Consider the following 21,705-nt stretch of genomic DNA (forward strand, 5'->3'; position numbering starts at 1 on the left):
ATTCGCTGCTGAGAGAAACTTTGTGTTCATAATAAACTGTAATTAAGTTTGTTATATTTTTGTTACTAGACAAGATACGTATATTATCATGACTGGAAGAAAAGGTAAACAGTGCAAGTAATATATCAATAATTCAGCATTCACTGGCGTGGTAACATAATTAAATTTACAAATCGAAATATTGCACGTATTTTGATTTGTAAATTAAATTTATTTGCGCGAATTGGATAATAAGTAAAATATATCATACTAGTTATAGCTCGCGGTAAAAAACCTTTCCCGCTACATAAATCCCTAAATCACTGCAGTGATCCCTCATGTATACGGCTCTAGTGCCATTTACTTAAAAATCTGATTTAAAATTCAAATATTTCCCACACGTTCAATTAACTGGTATATAGGTAGCGTATCATTTAGATGCTAAATTAATGTTATTCGAATCCGTTCAACGGCTGCTGAGTTTATTTTCATTTTTTATTAAAAAAAATTAATCGGTGTAATAAGACCATCTTAACATTAAACACTTGAAAAGTAAAGTGATCTCTACGTCCCCCCCCCCCCCCCCACGCTTAATCTCGTAGAACGCAATCAGGTCGGCTCTACTGTGAAGTGCACGTAATTGTTCCAAGTTATTCCATTTAAATTATAAGTGTTTGCAATCTCATTTGTTCGCTTGAGCTCGAGATCCGTTATCTTGATAGCGAGAGATAGGCGTTGTACACAGTCGAGGGACGTCTAGTAACTCGAACTAGGGGTTTATAAGAATAATTGAAAAGTCTCTACTCTAATATAGACGTTAGGACTTACGGTTTGGGCACCTTTTTAGAGACCGTCAAATTGTATACAATTTTATTAAATTCGATTATTTTTATTTTGAGATAAAATTAGGCAGTATTTTTTTTTAATATTGGCTGTCAAAAATGTGTACATGTATGTCAATGTGTAAGTTATAAAAGCCCCTTTTATATTTTATTCTCTCACTGTAATAAAAACTCGGATATATCCAAGAATTCTCCGCTATTAGTTAGTCAAATTAATTTTAGTGCATTTGCAGCGCTCTGTCTCAGCCCAATCCGAAAATTGCTTTGCAAACCGCATCAAAATCATCTATTTTCCAAAAAAACATTTTAAAAATAAAATGTAAACAAATAATAGTCGCTCTCAACTACACCAAAATAACGATAAATCTGCGGTACCGTCGCGTTCGTGAAAAACGCGTGTAATTACAAGTTGAGTGAACAATGTCCGCTCATCTCACCCACGCCTCACACTCACGGTACATGGGACACTTCGATTGGATGCGGTTCTTACATGTCATTCGGTACTAGAAAACCTAATTATAATACAATGTGGCCGTTACGATTTTATAGCAGTTGGTAAAAATGCTTTAACTATTTCCGCGAAGTGGGAGTGTTAGCTGTGTACCGATTTAATGGTTTTAGTGTAATTACTGAGCTTTATGATATTAAACATATAGTGAATAAGGAGAGCAGTGCTATGTCTCACAGAGCACTCCAGTCAAAAATCTAAGTGCGATTGCCACTGATAAATGGTTGAGGTGCTTACGATGAGGTTTCTTGCTTCACTAATTCCTCAGTTCAAGTTATACAAAATTAATTCTTTTTAAGCATCTATAAGATCCTCTTAATAATACTTTCGATTTCTTTTACGCGCACAACATTAGAGTATGCGGAAAAATATTATATTTATCGCAGGAGTTCGTAAGTTGTGACGTTTAGCGTCCGTACTAAAACGAGATCTAGTTACCCGCATCGAAAGAAACGAGGGGTATCTCGGTAATATGTCTGCTATTTTAAATAGCGATTAGGTTCAGTTTCATACTTTCGCATTACAATCTCTCGAATTGGAATACAACAGTAAATACACAATCTTATTGTCTGGCGATATTTATCCAAACATACCACAAAAAATTACGTAGTATTCGGATGAGTATTATCAAAGAAAACAATAAACGAAACAAACATTAAGAAAAGTATTTAAAGGTATTCCGGTCGCTTACTCACGCACCAGATCGAGATACGAAGATTAGAGTGTAAAGTTTAGCGCCTGGCGGTGCCATTGTATAGCAGAGCGCAACTTACTTGATTCTTCGGAAATTTTCGTATTTCCGACGTACCAAAAGCTGAACAAAACATGCGGCATCGTATTTATATTTGGTTTTGGTCAAAGCACATTTTAGTATACTTTCTGAAATTAATATTAGTAATAGATCGGATTAACTACTCAAGGAGAATAGTTACTGTCTTATATTCTTTTAATTTTATTCATTATAATTTACCAACATCTGTTTACACGTTACCATTTACAACAAGAAAATTAGATTCTAATTTGTATTAGATTGGAAAAAATGGAATGCAAAAGTTTATCATTAATTTCAGAAACAAAATGACTCCTTAACTATATAATCTTGATTTTATTAAGAAAGAAACATGATCCTACTTGTTCACTACGTTTTGTAAATATATATTTCATACGTATTTCTGATAGTACGCGAAGATTGACGACGCAATAAATACATTTCTGCCATACAAAGTTTGTATTTGACAACTCCATTCGATTATCTGTGAATAGAATTTATTACGTCACGTAATAGCATAATTGCGTCACTGATTTCGAGAATCATATCAACAATTTAGATAAAATTGGCTGAATTTTCATCATAACACTGAGAGCATGTTTTATTGATTTACACGCCTAGGCTCGATGTTAATAAAAATCTAGCGTAGAAAAAAGAACATTGGCTCTTTTCATCAATTAAGCGACATGCTCGTCTCGTCATTCATTTGCATTAAAAAGCAAGAATATAGCCGACTGTAAACAATATAGTGGATCACATAATAGTACATCCAACATTGTCCTTTAACATGTTCTAAGGAATTAGAGTGCGTCGTCGACGTAAAATTTATGAGGATTAAAAGAAAGTCATATTTGGGTTTATGACTCTCACAAACTTACAAATCATAACAGCGGTCACTTCACGTAGTTCTTTAACAGATTATAATCGCATACAGTTTCTATACTTTGCCAGTAAACCTCGTAACAACGTGGAGTGTGCTAATAGAGCTGGTAAGGAGCCACGTGTCGTTATCAATGATAACAGCTTCAAGAGCCGCCGCTAGCGCTCCACTCCGCATGCCGCTGTAAAAGCTATCAGTTTAAACAGAAAAGCTTTTAATGATAAACGCTTAAAGCATCAATAGTTATGGAGTAAGATCATTTCTCTATCATACAACAATGTCGAGGTGTAAATGATGAGTTGGTAAGAGCCACTGGTGATGAATAAAACTAATACTCAAAACTTAGAATAATAATACATATGTATGGCACTATTTTGTGTAGTCGTCAAGAGATTTGAGTTAACATGAACATTCCCTACAATGATCCTCGATTGAAGTCTATGTGTAAAGTACAAAAACGTCAATATGTCGATTTCTCATATACCCTAAATGTCATTGTACCAAGACTCCCAACTAATCTGCCTACGTTACATTTTGATAAGTCTGTTGTAACAATCCGTTAAATTAGACTAGCACACTTAATTCATCTGTTGACTCCAAAGACGCTACCTCCTAAGCCGAGGGTACGTATTGGCGCGTGTAGCCAATTTACCAGAGTAAAATACAAGCGTTAACACCTCACCTGCTCCAAGACTGATAACCTGCAACAAACATATAGAATTAGCAATGCTTGGTTATCGGGACGGGAGCGCGAATAAATACACGCGAGCATAACTGATAGCTCTATTTACATACAGATATATTTATTGTAAAGTATAGTGCACACCGTATGAGCCAGTTAAATAAACAGTAATATTTCTGTTATCTCCCTTAATACCTCGTTATAGACCCATACTATGTCATCATAAGTCTAGTTAGCGTGTAAAATGGACCTTGGACCAAGAGGTCCTAAATTCGATCCTCAGATCTAGCAAAACTTGATGCGAGGTTAGCGACACAATTTCCTCAACTCGTTCAGGTCAGGATTGATGTTATGTATGCACTCGGTCAAAAAACTAAGTCAAAACCATTCTATAACAATTTCAATAAATGTCAACCTGACATTGGAATAGGATAAGGGCAGGTGGAAGTGCTCTCATAAATCAATAAGTCTGGCGTTGTTTCAATAGCCACGTCAAAACAAATTTAGAGAGGATTAGGTAGTTTAAATCAAATCGGTTTGTATTGACTGGACAAATTGATCGCAGAACAATGGAGGCTAATCCGAAGTCTGCGTCCTTCATGAGCCGGCACTTTGAGTCGCATTGTTTACTCGCAACTTGGGCCAAGTTGAGCTGCGAAGTGCTATGTCACGTGATCACTTATCCCGCGGAATAGAGGATGATTGGCAACAAAGTTTTCCGAAAGTTTTACCTTTGTTTACCGCACGCATTATAAAACATATATTACGTATATACATACTATTACTGATTTAAGGGGCACATGTAGTTTGGTGCCCTACCAAATAATTTATACAAAGCATAACATTTTCATTATTATAGCAGCAGCCGTATATTTTATTTATAAAATTAATTATATTATCGTATAATATGCTAGACATTGCAATGATTTTATTAATTTATTGTACCGCGGTGAAGCCACATGGTTGTGGCCCCGACATTGCGAAATATGAATTAATTACTGTGTTAAAGCCGTACAGAACAACCCTTATAAATTGTGGTGGTTTTATTGTTGCAATATTCAATAATATATCAGCTCAAACATATTTTCAACAGAAATTTTTGACTAAATGTTAATAGTAATAACATAACTTTGTTACTTCAATATATTGGATTGATATCCGCCAGTAGCACGGTGCGTTTTCATCGTTCCTTCCCACCGCGCACGTGCGAACTTTGGCATGAACTATCTGTATCGGTGTTTTTCGAGTGCTATGACTTGTCCTTCTTTAAACGAGACTTAAAAAGAGTGCTCAACTCTCAGTAGACAATATCTAGGCTGTGCCGCTAGTATTGTTTTAGTCTATGGGCAGCGAATGCTGCTTAATAATATCAGCCCTGTATTATATACTTGCCCACTGCTGAGCACGGGCCTCCTCTACTACTGAGAGGGATTAGGCCTTAGTCCACCACGCTGGCCTAGTGCGGATTGGTAGACTTCACTCACCTTCGAAATTCCCATAGAGAACTTCTCAGATGTGCAGGTTTCCTCACGATGTTTTCCTTCACCGTTAAAGCGAACGATAATTCACAAAGAATACACACATGAGTTTAGAAAAGTCAGATGTGTGTGCCCTTGGGATTTGAACCTGTGGACATTCGTCTCGGCAGTCCGTTCCACTCCCAACTAGGCTATCGCCGCCGCTATATGAATGCTGCTTACCATCAGGGGAACCGCTTGTGCGTTTGCTACTAAAGCAATAAAAAAAATATTCTTTCATATCTTTATGATAGAGTCCTAAGTTACAAGCGACGTAGCAAACAAATATATTCAAATTTTAAGCATGTTTGTCTCGCATTGACAATTCTCGTGATGCGTTATTACCATTCCAAACGTGTTGTTTACTACCCCACTAGCAATTATCTCCGGCTTCACTTTACTAACGTTACTGAGTACTCTGATAATCGTCTCGAATAGAGGTCAAATGTATACTAAATTTTAATTGAGGGCGTAGTCGTTTCAACTTAAGGATGAATATGACATTGTCGAAATATTCTAAGCTAATTGCGTGATCTTGTTTGTTTTAATTTTTTGCTTGGACAATCTCACGCAGGATAATAGCCCACTATACATTTTTTTAGAATAATTAATAGCATATATGTATATAAACATCATTGCAATCTTTATCTTTAGAATATTAAAATGTCTATACCACTATAATATAGTAATTATTTAAAATGAATATAATTAGTAACCATTGTGTTATTACTTTCTTAGCCTTACTTTCTTACCAATGTTTGACGCCAAATATAATGGGAGAGGCACTTAATTCAATTAATCATTGATTAAGTTTATGAATGAGGTCTTAGCCACCAGTTTGTGGACAGGCTCTTAACTCTTAGAGCCCCTGATCGCAAGTACAACAGTAATAGTACGCAGTGCCGGAGACCGGCCATGTCTGCACATATGAATGAGGATTAACATCGCGGAGCTTGGATCAATATGATCAACACCGAGCATTATGGGGTTAGATTTGTTTGGAATTATCTCATATATAATCTCATGGTAGTTGACCATTAAATGTTATAATATAAACAAAAATTTAAAGGAAATTATGATGTAATTTTTAATTTTTTAACACCTACCGCTGTCATAATTGTTATTTTAAAAGATAACTATGCATATTTATTTTATGAGTGTTTGACAATTTATTAGCGCATCACGATTAATGGGTTTGAGTGTAATTGAGTGTAGAGACTAAGTCCTAAATAAACATTCAAGCTAATCTTAATGTAATAAGTAGATAGTGGAAATTTAAACATTTGGAAGCAGGCAAAGACGCGACCAAAAGCTACTATAGATCATTTTAGCACTTAATTCGATCACATGAAATAAAAGGCATGTTTTATGGTTATTTCATAAATTGTATTCCTTTATACGTGGGCGTCCTACATCCTTGAAACTAGGAACATAAAACTAGTAAGAGATATATTTCGCAACTGTCTTTTGCGACCCATAAATCGGCTTAAGACGTTTTTTTGTGGATGTAACCGATTTCTTCCTTCGCCTAAACTTCGCCACACAAATCTGAGACGCAGGACTCTTATCACGCAGTGTAATGGCATCCGAAATCACTTAAGCTAATCCGTTTTTTATTCTTCGCCTAGGCGTCTGGCTTTGAGGAATACGGCAAACGATTGTATATTTAAAATTGACTGATATACATATAAGTTTATATGTGTGTTCTGTGTATATTAGGCTCTATTTTTTTTTATATAACTTTATATATGTTTTTTTTATGTATATTAGGCTCTATTTTTTTTTATTTAAAGAAGATAAGTAAAATACCGAGAAATGATTCGAATCTCTATTGTCGACTGAAGTATAGCGGCCTGTCGCTGCCGCATATCTGATACTGAAACACGTGTATTCTATTTCTTGTAATATTATGTAAGTAAACAACTTGATACGTAATATATACATTATACTATAATCTGTTCTATAATTTCGCATAAAACATTCTAAAATGAAACAACCTTATTCTTACTAGTAACTATTTGCGTTCTACGACTTCGTATTTGAGACAAGCAATTACCTTATAAATTATTCAAATAAATTTCTTGTATTAATGCTATATTATTATGTAATATTAATATCACTCATTTCTTACATAAAATCGGCTTGGAATATGAATATCAACGGTAATACAGACCCGGAATCTGACGTATTTCGTGAGTATCTTTCCTGTTCCATAAAGACTGCGTATTTCATTAATTAAAAACATATAAAAGAATATCATCAATTTTAATAATTTCATTTATAAAATTATATTTCTACGCCTTGTTGGACACACACTCAATTTGTTCACAGTTACTGCAACTTTAAACTAAATTATTTCGTTTGTGTTTTGACAATTCTTGTGAACTATAAAACAATCTAACTATAGACGACTTTGTTTCGGCAATACTCAAGGCTTTTATTATAGCGACATTTGTGTCGTAGAAACTCTTATAGCTTTTACATTTTCGATAGCAAAAGGAAAAGTAATCGCTATCATTTTTATTTTTACAATTTTAATAGTATATCTTACAAATATATTTATATAATATCCCATAGTCGGCCCGTGCCGTTGTTAAAAATAAACTTATCGGAATGGCCTTTTTTATTTAATACAAACACCTACCAGGTTTCTTTCTCAGGAATATAATCTTCGTTTACCTTCAACTTTTTACGATTACTTCCAAGGTTTCATATCAAACGGATTATTTTAATAATCTATATTATTATATGGTATTTTTTTCTATAAGGTTTGAAACGGAGTACTATGCGATATCTTCCATGTGCGAACGACAGTCGCTATCTACTCTGGTCCAAACATTACTTAATTTCCAAGTGGAAGTCATTTCGAAAACAGTTTGTTATATCTACTAAATTTTGGTAGATATAACATAGTTTTTACAATACGATGCAGTAATAACTATCAAAGAGAGATATCGTCTCTCTCCACAGCCGCGTTAATTATGTCAAGATGTTTAACTATGTACACCAAACACGACATTTTTAGTAGAGTAGATGAGTATGTTTATTTTTTTGTATACTATATGTATTACGTACATAACAACATTGATAACAGATAGTTTTAACCATTAATTTTCTACACACATACAAAAACAGTAAAAAATGTATAAAAAGGCACACAGTTAACAATACGACGTGTACAGAGGATTTGTTTCCATGAGTATGGTAAAAGGGTTAGCAGCTCAGTATATTATGTTGTTTATCAGTACTGATTTTCAGCAGTACCACACTGCTGAGCCCATTTAGCGCAAAAACGCATCAAAATAGCTAGGGCGCGTAGTAGGGAACTCCGTCCTTCCCTTTCCTTTGCCCAGTTCATTACGGCTATTTACGACCGGTGATATAAAGCCGGATTTTTTACTGTTACCTTTTTCAAGTGATGGTTGTAATTTATTTATTTTTAAACTCATTTTAATATTTATTCTGTACTGTGACAATAGTAAATTGTTTGATAAAAGAAATAGAAAAAAATCTTTATATTTAATAATTACAAACGTATAAAACAAATTATAAATCACGTAATTGATTTAATTATAATTCCACTTATAAAGCTAAGAACCACTTAAATGGCAAGTCGCGGCCAGAGAAACCAATTATCTTAATAGAAAATTACTTTCCAACGGTAATTGGTTTGCGGGTAGTCTTGATAATAACTGGGTAAATGTTCTTTCTTCTTATACTACAGAGGACTTTGATTAGGACAAGGCTTCCATTAGAAAAGGATCCTGGAACATACTCGGGATCACAATTGATTTGTTTTATTACTACGTTTCACTGGCGATGCGTATAACCTGATTCTTGCCGGCTTGCCTTTCGTAATTTCTGTGAAATCTTAGTATGATCATTAGATCAATTCGCACACCGCATTTATTTAAGCTTTGTTTAAGCTGTCCTCAATTTAGAAAAAAATTTTTTTTTTTTTTTTTTTTTCTATTTATTACAGAGCTAAATCATAACCTGATTATGTCGCTCTGGTAGATAAATGTTACCAATATTTAACAATTTAGCTAAAATGACAAACAACGATTACTTAATTATACTAATTAGACTGATATGAGGTGAAACATAAGGTGTACAGTTTTACTAACAACTTTGCATCTTCCGAATGAGGATCAGCTAAAACAATATTACAATCAGAGGACTCTTTTAGTATGTGTTTGCACATGTCTCTGCGAAAGGCTGCATTTCGAGCGCATTCCATCAAAATATGCAATAAATCCTCGGGTACATTGCATTGTGTACAGTTTGGTGAATCGACCTTTTTCATCAAAAATAAAAATCTTCTTGATGGGATATGACCAGTACGAAGCCTCATAATTATTACTGCTGCCTTTCTCGATAGGTTCAGATTATTAATCCATGGAATTTTAAATGGATGTGGCTGTATCGTTTTATACCAAATGCCTTTTTCTCTAGAACGAGCATCAAAATACTCTTTCCATAAATCGTGACAATGGTTTTTTATCAAATATATATAATTTGAGTAATACGGTAATATATTATATTGGACTCCATCCGTAATAGCTTGTTTAGCCAGGTTGTCTACTAACTCATTATATTCTATACCGCAGTGTGATGGAATCCATTGTAATCTAATGGATCTAGAGTTGGATGTCAATTTACAAATACTATCCAGCGTTGTATAGGCTATCGGTGTGCCTCGAATGCCCGAGGTGCACCGAGCCAGATGTGAAAAAATATTTGTGGAAACTGTTTGGCTAATGTAAAAATTATTGTATTTAATTCGTACCTATGTTAAAAAATGAGTGCTGTTTGTTTTCCTAAATAAAAAAAAATAAGTACCTATATTGATAAATATTACTTTAAATAGAAGAAATCAGAAATTTATATAGGTAATGCGAAATAAAATACGTCTTGTCAATACAAGACAACAGACCAGAGTGTCAGTACATTTTATTTTTTATAATTGTGACATTACATATAAAAGACTAATCTATGATCTAACATCCTCCCCAAAACGTAGTCCCATTTCTCGAACACATTCTTGGAATTTAATGCGTGTTGTAGGTTTAGTAAGTATGTCAGCCACCATTCTTTCGGTACCCATGTACATAATTTTTATTTCCTTTTTAGAAACCTTTTCACGCAGAAAATGATATCTTATATCAATATGTTTGCTGCGGGCACAGTACGACTCTGTACCTGCAAATTTAATTGTGCTTTGATTATCACAATAAATAATGGACGGCGAAATTCCGACATCATGTTGTTGACATGACTGCAGTTCAAGTTCTAAATTTCTTAGCCACATTGCTTCTTGAGTGGCGGTTGCGAGTGACATATACTCTGCTTCCATGGTTGATAAAGCAACGGTATTTTGTCGTCTTGAACACCATGAAATTGCAGCACTCTGAAACAAAAAAATGTAGCCTGAGCAGGATCTCCGACTATTAATGTCTGCAGCCCAATCAGAATCACAATACCCAAATATACATTTTTCTTCTTCATTTTGTTTAAATATCAACTTGTAATCCATGGTCCCTTTTAAATAGCGTAATACTCTTTTAAGTGCTTGCCAGTGTTGCTGTTCTGGTTTATTATTAAAACTGCTCAGTTTATTAACTATATAACATATATCAGGCCTCGTTCCCTGAGATAAATATAACAAGCTTCCAATCGCCTCTTGATATGGTATGTTTGTTAAAATATTTCTTTCATCTTCTGAACTGATTAATTTAACACCAGACTCACATGGCAAATTAACTGGATTACAATCATTCATCTTGAATCTTTCTAAAATTAATTTTATATAATTAGTCTGATCAATATAAATCTCATCTCTCGATAAGTTTTGCTGAATTTTCCAACCAATAAAATAATGCACAGGACCAAGTTCTTTCATTTCAAATTTACTTTTCAATTGTTGTTTCATTTCCTTTCCCACTTGTTCATTATTATAAAATAATAATAAGTCATCAACGTAAATAATAATTATCACAATATTTTTATCATTAGTGTTGTAATATATACATGGATCCACAGAAATACTTTTCAAGCCTAATTCTTTTAATACAGACGTTAGTTTCAAATTCCATTGTCGACTCGCCTGTTTAAGTCCATAAATGGCTTTATTTAACTTACAAACTTTATCTCCTTGTTCATAAGACGGTGGTTGTTCCATATATATTTCTGTGTCAATATCCCCTTGTAGGAACGCCGTAACTGCATCCATCTGTTCAATGAATAAGTTGTATTTTACAGCCAATGCCAATAAATATCTGATTGAAGTAAGACGAACTACCGGGGCAAATACTTCATTATATTCTACTCCCTTCTTTTGAATAAAACCTTTAATGACTAATCTTGCTTTGTACCGTACAATTTCTCCATTAGCACCAGTCTTCATTTTGTAGATCCACTTACATGGAATTGCTCTCTTATTTTCTGGTAAAGTTACTAATGACCACGTATTATTTTTCAGGAGTGACTCATATTCACTGTTCATGGCATCCTTCCATTCTTTTGCATTTGGACCCAAAAGAGCTTTTTCTACAGAATCGGGCTCATTAGCTAATAAGGCTATTAATTGCTCAGAATTATCCAAACTTTCACATAAGTAGGTACTCTGTTTATTTTTATTTCTCGGCCTCAATACTATTTGACTAGGTGTAACTTCAGTTATTTTTCTATCTGGCACATACTCATCGTCAGCAGTATCAGTGTGGTAGCTATCATCACTCTCCAGTACTTCCTCTTTATCAGTACTCTTATTCACAGTTGAACTTGAAACTTTTGGTGTATCACAAAGCGAATTGTCTGACATAATAAGGGAGAATAAGGGTTGGTAGTTTGATGTTGTATACCAGATTTTTCCAGAAACAACTTAAATTCTGTATTTACATATTCTCGACCATTATCTGATCGTAATACTTTTATCCGTTTTTCAGTTTCATTCTCTACAATATTTTTAAATTCTTTAAATTTATTCAAAGTATCAGATTTATTCTTCATAAAATAGACAAACTTTTCTACTAAAATCATCTATAAAGGTGACATAATATCTTGCACCTCCCAGGGAAATAGTTTCCATCGGTCCACATAAGTCGGAGTGAATTAATTGAAGTGGTTCAGATGCTCTAGTCCCAATATCTTTAAATGGCAATCTAGTCATTTTCCCTTCCAAACAAGTAGTACAGATCTGATTACCTTTTTTGGATAATTTCACCCCTTCGGCATTCTCCTCTATTTTCATCAAGTTTGTGAAATTAAGATGGCCCATTCTCTGGTGCCATAAATTTAAATCATATTCATCTACTTTCGACAACAAGGCTGACGTCTCAGAAAAATAATTTAATACATACATGTTATTATGTTGCAATGCAGTGAAAATTAATTTGTCATCTTTATAAATCTGACAGTAGTCTTTTTCGAATTTAACCTCACAACCATTTTTTGTCATCTGACTTACAGATATTAAATTAGTTATCAAAGAAGGTACATATAAAACGTTTCTTATTTGTATTGTTTGAGGTTTACCATCAGAATCTCTTATTTGCAAGTCGACGTTACCACATCCCAACACTGCCACAGTCTTGTTGTCTGCTACCTTTATATGACTTACTGTAGAAGATGAAACATTGTGCATCCATTTTCTTTCTCTGCACATATGCCGCGAGGCTCCAGAATCAACATACCATCTGTTGCTATCCAATGTTTCTGCAGCTGAAAAAACAGCATAATAACCATTATTTTTTGAGCTATTAACCGAGCTTGTTTTCTCAGTCTGTGTTTTTTTCTTATGTTGAAAATAACAATTTTTGCTTAAATGACCATATTTGTTACAATTGTAACACCGTGGGCTTTTCTTATGATATTTATCAGATGAATCCTTATGGGATTTTGACGTATTTCTAATTTTATTATACTTGACATAATAGGCTGAGGATTCTGAGACTTTGACGTCTTGTAATAACTTCGTTTTGACAAAATCAGCGCTAACGGGCACACCAGAGCTTTCTATAGCCATAATCATCGGTTTGTAGACTTCAGGGAGGCCAGCGAGTAGCAATGTACCGAGCCACTCGTCTCCTACTACAAAGTTTATATTTCTGAGCTTATGTGCTGCTGTCATCACCTTATTAATATAATCCTCAACACTAGAACTATTATCTAAAGTAGTTGTTATTAATTCTCGTAATAAACCTACTTTTCTGCTGAGCCCGGAGTCATCAAAGACTTGCTCTAATTTCGACCATACCTGTTTCGCCGTAGTCGCCTCCTGTACGTGGACATAATTAATGGGATCAATTAGTAATATTAGTTTAGATCTTGCTTTTGTATCCTTTTTGACATCATGTTTGTAGTCCGCACCCGGTTCAATAGTGTCCCACAGCTCCTCATGTTCCAAATAGTTTTTTACGGCAAATTTCCACGTTGGATAATTTTCTCTGCCAATTAACTTCGCGATAGTACCAATGGATATTTGTGAATTCATTTTTGCAGTTCGCTGAAAAACTTCTAGAACAAAATGTCGCTCGTGGTTGACCGGTGAATCTCTATCAATTTTATCCCATTTAATCGCGCGACTATTTCGGTAAAAAACTGATTTAATCTTTTACGGAGTAATAATGGCCCATAACCTGATAAATATTACTTTAAATAGAAGAAATCAGAAATTTATATAGGTAATGCGAAATAAAATACGTCTTGTCAATACAAGACAACAGACCAGAGTGTCAGTACATTTTATTTTTTATAATTGTGACATTACATATAAAAGACTAATCTATGATCTAACATATATGTTGTGTCGGGTTCCTTTTCGAATAATTTTACCCTTCGCTACTACTATGCTTACTGGAATAGGCCTATTGTAAACAAGTTTCCGTTTTCTGCGTACGTCCAAATTGTCAACTCCAACTGCCGATAAGTTTAAACGTATTATCATGTACAAACCAAACTTGATACTCAAGACTCCCTTACAGTTAGAATTAAACACTCCTTAAAGCAAGCTAAGTATTACACGCCCTCATGGTTCCACGTGGTAAATTCTCCAAAAGATAATAATCAACTCGATCCATGAGCTGGCGCCGTGCCAGCCGCGCCACGTCTCCCCCCACACTATTGCAAATTATCCTAAAATATGGGGACGGTGGGGAGAACTCACTAAATGATTATGAATAACTATCTTCAATCCTATTTTATTTCGTACTTTGTACACAATGTTCTCGGTAAGATGTAAACGTCTCGGAGACAAATAAATTACAATTTAATTCAAATTATATACCTAGTGTCGCTAATGGATAATTTTCTACGTTCTATTACTTTATTTACTAATAAAGAAACTACGTCTTATATTTTATATACTACGAAACGAGTAAGGCGACTGTCCATAAACAATAGCAACGACTAGTGAGTATTTGTAATAATTATGTTTTATTAAGGCGATACCTCAAGGTCCATTTTCATACATTTTGTTTCGACTTTAATCTGGGTAACTAAACAAGTATTGGCAAGTAAAGAATTTAAATTCACGTCTAGTTAGTGATTAATTCTCGCAGTTGAAAGAAAAACGTAAAAATAATTAATAATCATGGATATTTCGGCCTTTAAAATTTAATATGACGAAATTTTAAAGGCCGAAATATCCATGATTATTAATTATTTTTACGTTTTTCTTTCAACTGCAAGAACTAATCACTAACTAGACGTGAATTTAAATTCTTTACTTGCCAATACTTGTTTAGTTACCCAGATTAAAGTCGAAACAAAATGTATGAAAATGGACCTTGAGGTATCGCCTTAAGCTGCGTTCGTCATCCTCACACTAGAACTATCACAGTAGCCGTTAATTACGCCTCCCAACGTCTATCAAACTACGTTGATTGATTAATTGATTCCTTCTTAACCAAATATCGGCCCCGGCGGTCAATCTCAACAGAGATCAGCCAAATACGCAGAACATATTATAGTGCACAACTGTATGCGCAACACACAGGTGCATTGTTTTTTCCTACACACTCATAGTTCGCTGAGAAGAAGGACTGAGTGGCATCTATAGAATCTCTCATTCGAGTCATGCCACGTAGGAAACGTAGCATCTTTTAAACTGATCAACCTTCATATTACTATCGCAATACAACAGTGTGGCAATATTAGTATCATGTATGTACTTCTACGTGCAAAGAATAATAATAAGCTGATATGTGCTTTACACTGTATTAACTTTTACTTGCGGCTTCGTCCGTGTGATTTTTTTTCGAGATAAAAGTCCCGTTATATTTTTTCCTAGGATAAAAAGTGTCTTTCTCAAAGTTTCAAACTATCCCCATACCAAACTTCATCAATATCTGTTAAATATTTATTGAGTTTATCACGTTAAACAGGGATTTAGTTTTATGATAGCCTAGTTACGAATATAACAGTTTAATGAGACGTATCTCCGCAGGTTCAAAACCGAATGTATAGACCTCTGATTTTCCGAAGTTATGTGTGTATTTTTTATCAATATTCCTGCGCCTTTCGGTGGAAACATAGTGAAGACACCTGCATTATTGAGAATTCTCTTTAAGATTTTTGGGGGTATGTGAAATCTGGCAACCCGGACTAGGGCAGCGTGGTAGACTAAGGTCTAAACCTCATCAGTAGTAGAGGAGGCCCTTGCTCAGCAGTGGGCAGTATATAAATACAGCTATGATACTATTATTTATACAGTATGTGCCTAAATCGCAACGAAGACACTATAATAAATACATATGACAGTAACAAATAATTTTAACACATAGAAAGTGTAGTATAGTTAGCTTTAGATATGTATAAGAATGAATATTGTATTAATGAGGGTAATCTGGCAGTCCGCAATAAATGGTCGAATTGAATACACGCGTTTCATTGTGCTCCTTGCTAAGATATATTACAGAAAGATATTTTTAAACAAAATATCGCTTCATATTTGACAATTGAAATGTCGCATGAAAACTTAATAAAAACGTAAATTGTTAATGAGGACAATTGGAGCAGTTTCACAAAGTGGCAGTGTTGTGCCGGTAAACAAAGCAACGGACGTCTTGTGAGGTTCCGTACTGACGCGGTAAAATAAAAAAAAATAAACAAAAAACATTCATCGAAGTCTTTTCCTAGTATAAAAGTGCTCAAATGAAAATATGATGTTTCCTTTCTCAGGGATAGTGTAGCTTTTAGTAAAGTAAAACCTACGGTAGGTTTAACTGTGCCAGTTATCTGTTGCAAACAAGCATACAAAGTGCACCTCTGTTATTACCGAGCATGTTATTGCTATTGCAATACAGTTATTTAAAAATATACATTTCGATTTGTTTTTGAAATTAGGATGTTTTACCCTGACTCAACCTCATTTACTTAACGATGATTACAGCTCGCCTACATAAAATATAATAACGCAAGAAGAATGACTGTGTCTATCTTCTCTTCAGTATGATGGCATATTTAACTGCACATATAATTTAAAACCGGAATCTTTTTTCTGGTACATGTTAATACGGGATGTATGCTCACAACATTTAAAATGGTACTTATCTATACCATCTATCAGATAATCACGTGTTCTGTACGAACCCTGAATCTCAATTTTATTCGTAGTTGGCGTTTGTTTATTTAAATCTCGACGTAAATTAATATTGCGCCTTTGAATATTATTAAATAAGGTTTTTGTTCGCGAGACAGTCTCGGCGCGAACGTTTCGTTTTGTGATGAAAAAATAATTTAATTTATATTTTATTAGTGTAATAACAACGTATTCCAGTGATGCTAATTTAATAGAAGTGAATATGATAATTAATTATAAATACTATGACAACTAAGACCTTTTTTTCTGTACTTAAAATATATTTTCATTGCCTTCGGAGGCAGCCAAGTTGACAGCCCACCTGTTGATAAGTGGTCGCTGGCGGCAGTGCCAGTCACAGTCAAGCCGCCACCTTTTGGTTAAAACTTGACCGTAAAATATGTTAGCTAAGCTATAATTGCAGTTTATAATGGTAAGTGACACTGCCTAAGAGCGGCTACAAGCGGCAAAGGATTGAAATAACTCGATTCCTGCCGGCTTCCCTTTATGTAGAATCTTATTATTATTAGAAGGATTAGCCGACAGCATTTATGCATGCTAGTACGTATAGGTAGTTGTGTACTTCTAGGTTCTTGTGTCGGATTCTCTTTCAGAAAATCTCACCTCTCCCCACTGGCATTTACAATACTTCAGTACTTGCACGCAGGAATACAAGTATATAGAGAGCAACTAAACAGGAGAATTATTTTGATAGTTCTGTTGTGTGGTGTTTTAGATGTGGCTGCTGGTTCAGTCAACACTTCGGGAAAAAGTTGACAGTAACGCATAAACATGTTTTCGTATGTGAATGTTGTGAGCCGATAATTCTTTTAAGTATTCTTTTAAGTTTTGTTTTTGTGAAGCGGCGATAGCCTAGTTGGGTGTGGAACGGACTGCCGAGACGAATGTCCGCAGGTTCAAATCCCACGGGCACACACCTCTGACTTTTCTAAAATCATGTGTGTATTCTTTGTGAATTTATCGTTCGCTTTAACGGTGAAGGAAAACATCGTGAGGAAACCTGCACATCTGAGAAGTTCTCTGTAGGAATTTCGAAGGTGTGTGAAGTCTACCAATCCGCACTGGGCCAGCGTGGTGGACTAAGGCCTAATCCCTCTCAGTAGTAGAGGAGGCCCGTGCTCAGCAGTGGGCAAGTATATAATACAGGGCTGATATTATTATTATTGTTTGTACTGTTTCTATGACGGATAACGTGAAATACATAATTTTTTGTTGTTTTTCCGAGATAGATTCGACAAGGCCGTCTTTTTGCCAAGTATAACAAATCAGTTTTGAATCCCCATTTTTAAAGTCGAACTTTGATTATAATATTAGTAACTATTTATGAATAGAGCCCTATTATCATATCAGGATAAATCAGGGCTATTCCTAAATAGAGCAAGACAAATCCGAGCCGCAACACGTAAGCGCCGGACGCGCCGTGTCCGTCGGTAAACACTCCGTCCCAGCCGCGCGGCCCTCTCAACACCTCGCGTTGTTTAGACGTGGACTAATGGCCGCTGGGGTTACGGTGAGCTGGCCTATTGTTTATACTGCGGCGCTAACTGATCGCTGAGTTTCGTATTTGAATGTCCTTAAGAGTGTTGATTGATAGTGTATGTATGGTCAGAAGCGCCCATGAATATTTATAATATTACACACACACGCACACACACATATTCACGCTTTTTTATTAAATGAAGGAATAGGCAGGATCGCTACAGGTGCATCCACTTCCAACTGTGTTCCGTCCCATAATGTGATATGGATCGAGGTCATTCCCATATCGGCACGAATTCCAGACTCCAAGCTGCCTTAAACTTAAATAACAGATTTTGATTTCCCGAACAGGCATTCCAAAACGTCACTTGTTCCATATAATATCTTACTGGTGGTATAATAACAACACCAAATCAAAACGCAAAATCATGTCTGTTGGCCGAATATTCGCATAATCATGGACGCTGCCCTTCACGTAACTTGATAATAATAAATGTTTTTATTCTAATATCAGCCCTATATTACGTATATACTGCCCACTGCTGGGCACGGGCCTAATCTACTACTGAGAGGGTTAAGGTTTAGACCATCACGCTGGTGTAGCGCGGATTGGCAGACTTTACATACCTTCGAAATTGTAATGTAGAATTCTTAGGTTTAGGTTAATGTTGTGACCTCCAAATGTTTTATTCTGGCACAGCAAAAATATTATAAAATAGTGTTGCCGATAAAAGATAGGTTCTTTGGCAGTTGGGAGTCTATCTTATGTCGTATTGGAGATATGTCGGGAATGAGAATGATTGACATTGACGGCAGCTATTCATGTTCTGCAGATTGCGTCGTACTATAACACATAAATGTCTCCTTCGTGGGATTTAACACCACCGAACATACTACAGTTTTTTTATCATCCATCGGTCGCTTATTCAGCTCCACCACTCCAATTGTTTAGTTTTTTTTGTACAAACACGGCAGTGACCCCACTGCACCTGATAGCAAGTAGAGTGGGGTCCAAAAGACTATTGATTGGCGAGAGATGATCACCCCTCGGTAGTCGACACAATTCTGCCGGCCTGTTGGAAACGTTATTTTACGAAATACTAGATTTTATCGTCTTACATCTAGTCCCGGATCTTGAATTTTTTGAAGGCGGGGCAAAATCTGGATAATGCCGCCCCCAACCACCTATATTTTTACTTTTGTCATCATCATCATCATCATTTCGCGCCACGCGAGAAATAATTTATGTGTGTTATATACTGTATGTCTCAGTAGTCAAAGTTGCGTTAATGATGAGATGTGTATTCATCTGCCAGTTTGAATTTCCCGCCCTCTAAATTCGCCGCCCGGGGCACGGGCCCTGGCTTGCCCCCCCCCCTAGATCCGGGCTGCTTACATCAAGTAACCACATTGTATTTTTGGACTGGCGGGTGTTCGCATGTCGACTATCGACGTGAGACGAGATGTTTGAAGTTAGATTATTTGTGTGCGTGAAAGCAGAGCGATGACGGACCGTGATCGAGACGAGCGAACGAATCAGTGTCGATTGAAATGATCTGAAACATTAGGCACTGCTGAACAAATAAACCATTGTACCGTCAGTAATATAAACAATGAATGGCAGTAAATCAAAATATTCCGATATTTGATTGATTTGAATTATTTATTCATCATATTAGTTTGTATTCACAATTGTGTCGGCGTGTTGTTCCTAAAAAGTTTTACAATCAGAATTCACAACGTATTTTTCCGGTACAAAAAATAATCTATGTCACATGATCTGGGTACTTACTTCTTTAAAAAAAATTGACAATCAATTACCCGTTTTTGCCTAAAAGGAAAAACTTCTATAATATTAGTAAAATTACCAGTTATTTTTAGACCGACGAGCAAGCATTTATCGACTTTGCCGTATGCCCACTGGCTACTGTAGTGGCGCGCATCGCATTTCTCACAATCAAGTTAATAAACAACTCGTTTAGTTACAGAATCGAAGCTGTTAACGACGCGAGATACCAAATCAATAGCATCCATCACTGCCGTGGTTAATCAGACTCTGGGTTGCCAGTTTCAGAACAATTAAGGAATATCTTACTTTCTACTAATATTACGAATACGAGTTTGTAATGGTATTTGGAGGATAAAAACAAATGTTAATACCAGTGAAAACATTTGGATGTAAAAATAACATAAATGGTACATGGAACTATTGCTCTAATTGTTTAGTGGCTAAATACTTCGTGACAAACTGGAAGATACTAAGTTCAAATCCTACAACGAGCAATGAACTTTAGATTCAATTGAGCTTCTTTGTCCGATATGATGATCAATAAGTTCCTAAGTTAGGGTAGGTACAGCTTCAACAAATCGTACTCGCGACGTTCTGCCTACCCGTTTGCGAGTTCAAGCATGAGCATATAAAATTCAAAAGCACGCTGTATGCAAGTTACCAATTTTTGCAGCGTTCGTGTACAATTATTATTTATATCGGACATGCGAGCCGAGATAGGAACTGTGAAATTGCGGTTTGCTTTTATTTGCTTATTTTTATTTTCATTTCGGTTATATCAGTAGCGTATGGACTTTATCGGTGGATTGTAGCGATATTTCGTTGCCAGGTTTATTTTTATTTTACGCAATGCGTTGCAATTTGTTACGATGTTACAATATTTTAATTAAAGCTAAATCGAAAATAGGTAAAACAGTAACAATGTTCATCATAAATTAAAATTGTATCGCACGAAACTGCGCTCGTTACCCTGAGACATTAAGTTTTAAATCTCGTAATGTTTAATAAATAACCGACTTAAATGGCTGCTTAGTCTTTCAAAGCGCTTAGCAACAGTTTTCGAATTTTTTACAGGTAGAAAAATGAGATAAATTCTACCGAAATTGACACTCGTACTCAAAAGATCTACGTTAGAAGTAGGTTGGCTTGGTATTTACTTCAAGATGTTCCGCTGTAGTTAGATTTCTCCACTCAAATAAACCATTGATCGGCCTCCTATAATGCATATATAAAACAAACATACAGTAAACATAATAATTAAGTGTTGTGAGAAACCTCAAAACTATATAAACGTCCTACACTAGTATTGGGCATGTTCGAACACAAAGGTTATATCTTACACACTTGCAATCTAAACCAAACCTTCACGCCAAAACATTAAAGAATATTTTGTATTTGTGACAACCCTAGTGGTTTGTAAAAACTCACCGCACCGTGTACATTAGTCCGTGTCGTGTCCACTCCGGGCCGCAAGCCGCGCTATAAACTTTCCTTGTGGGTGCTATGAAACTACCCGTACTATACTAATTAGGTATTTATCGTAAATATCTTTGGCCCCGGTCCCGCCCGAGTAAAAAAAATCCGAGATAAAAAACGCATTTTATATTTACCTGGGATAAATTGAGGCTCATATTTTAAATTAGGTGTCTAGCAATACA

The 21,705-nt window shown here is 35.4% G+C and overlaps 1 protein-coding gene across 1 annotated transcript in view; it reads right to left on the minus strand.

Moving 5' to 3' along the window:
* Positions 1-21,705, minus strand: part of LOC115450076 (somatostatin receptor type 2) — a 144,841-nt gene that overhangs the window by 109,283 nt on the left and 13,853 nt on the right. Inside the window, exon 2 of the mRNA XM_030178050.2 lies at positions 3,661-3,679. The gene's annotated coding sequence lies outside the window, so the exon portion shown is untranslated. The remainder of the gene's footprint in view (positions 1-3,660; positions 3,680-21,705) is intronic.

This window comes from Manduca sexta, chromosome 17 (genome assembly GCF_014839805.1).
Source record: "Manduca sexta isolate Smith_Timp_Sample1 chromosome 17, JHU_Msex_v1.0, whole genome shotgun sequence".
NCBI classification, from domain to species: domain Eukaryota; kingdom Metazoa; phylum Arthropoda; class Insecta; order Lepidoptera; family Sphingidae; genus Manduca; species Manduca sexta.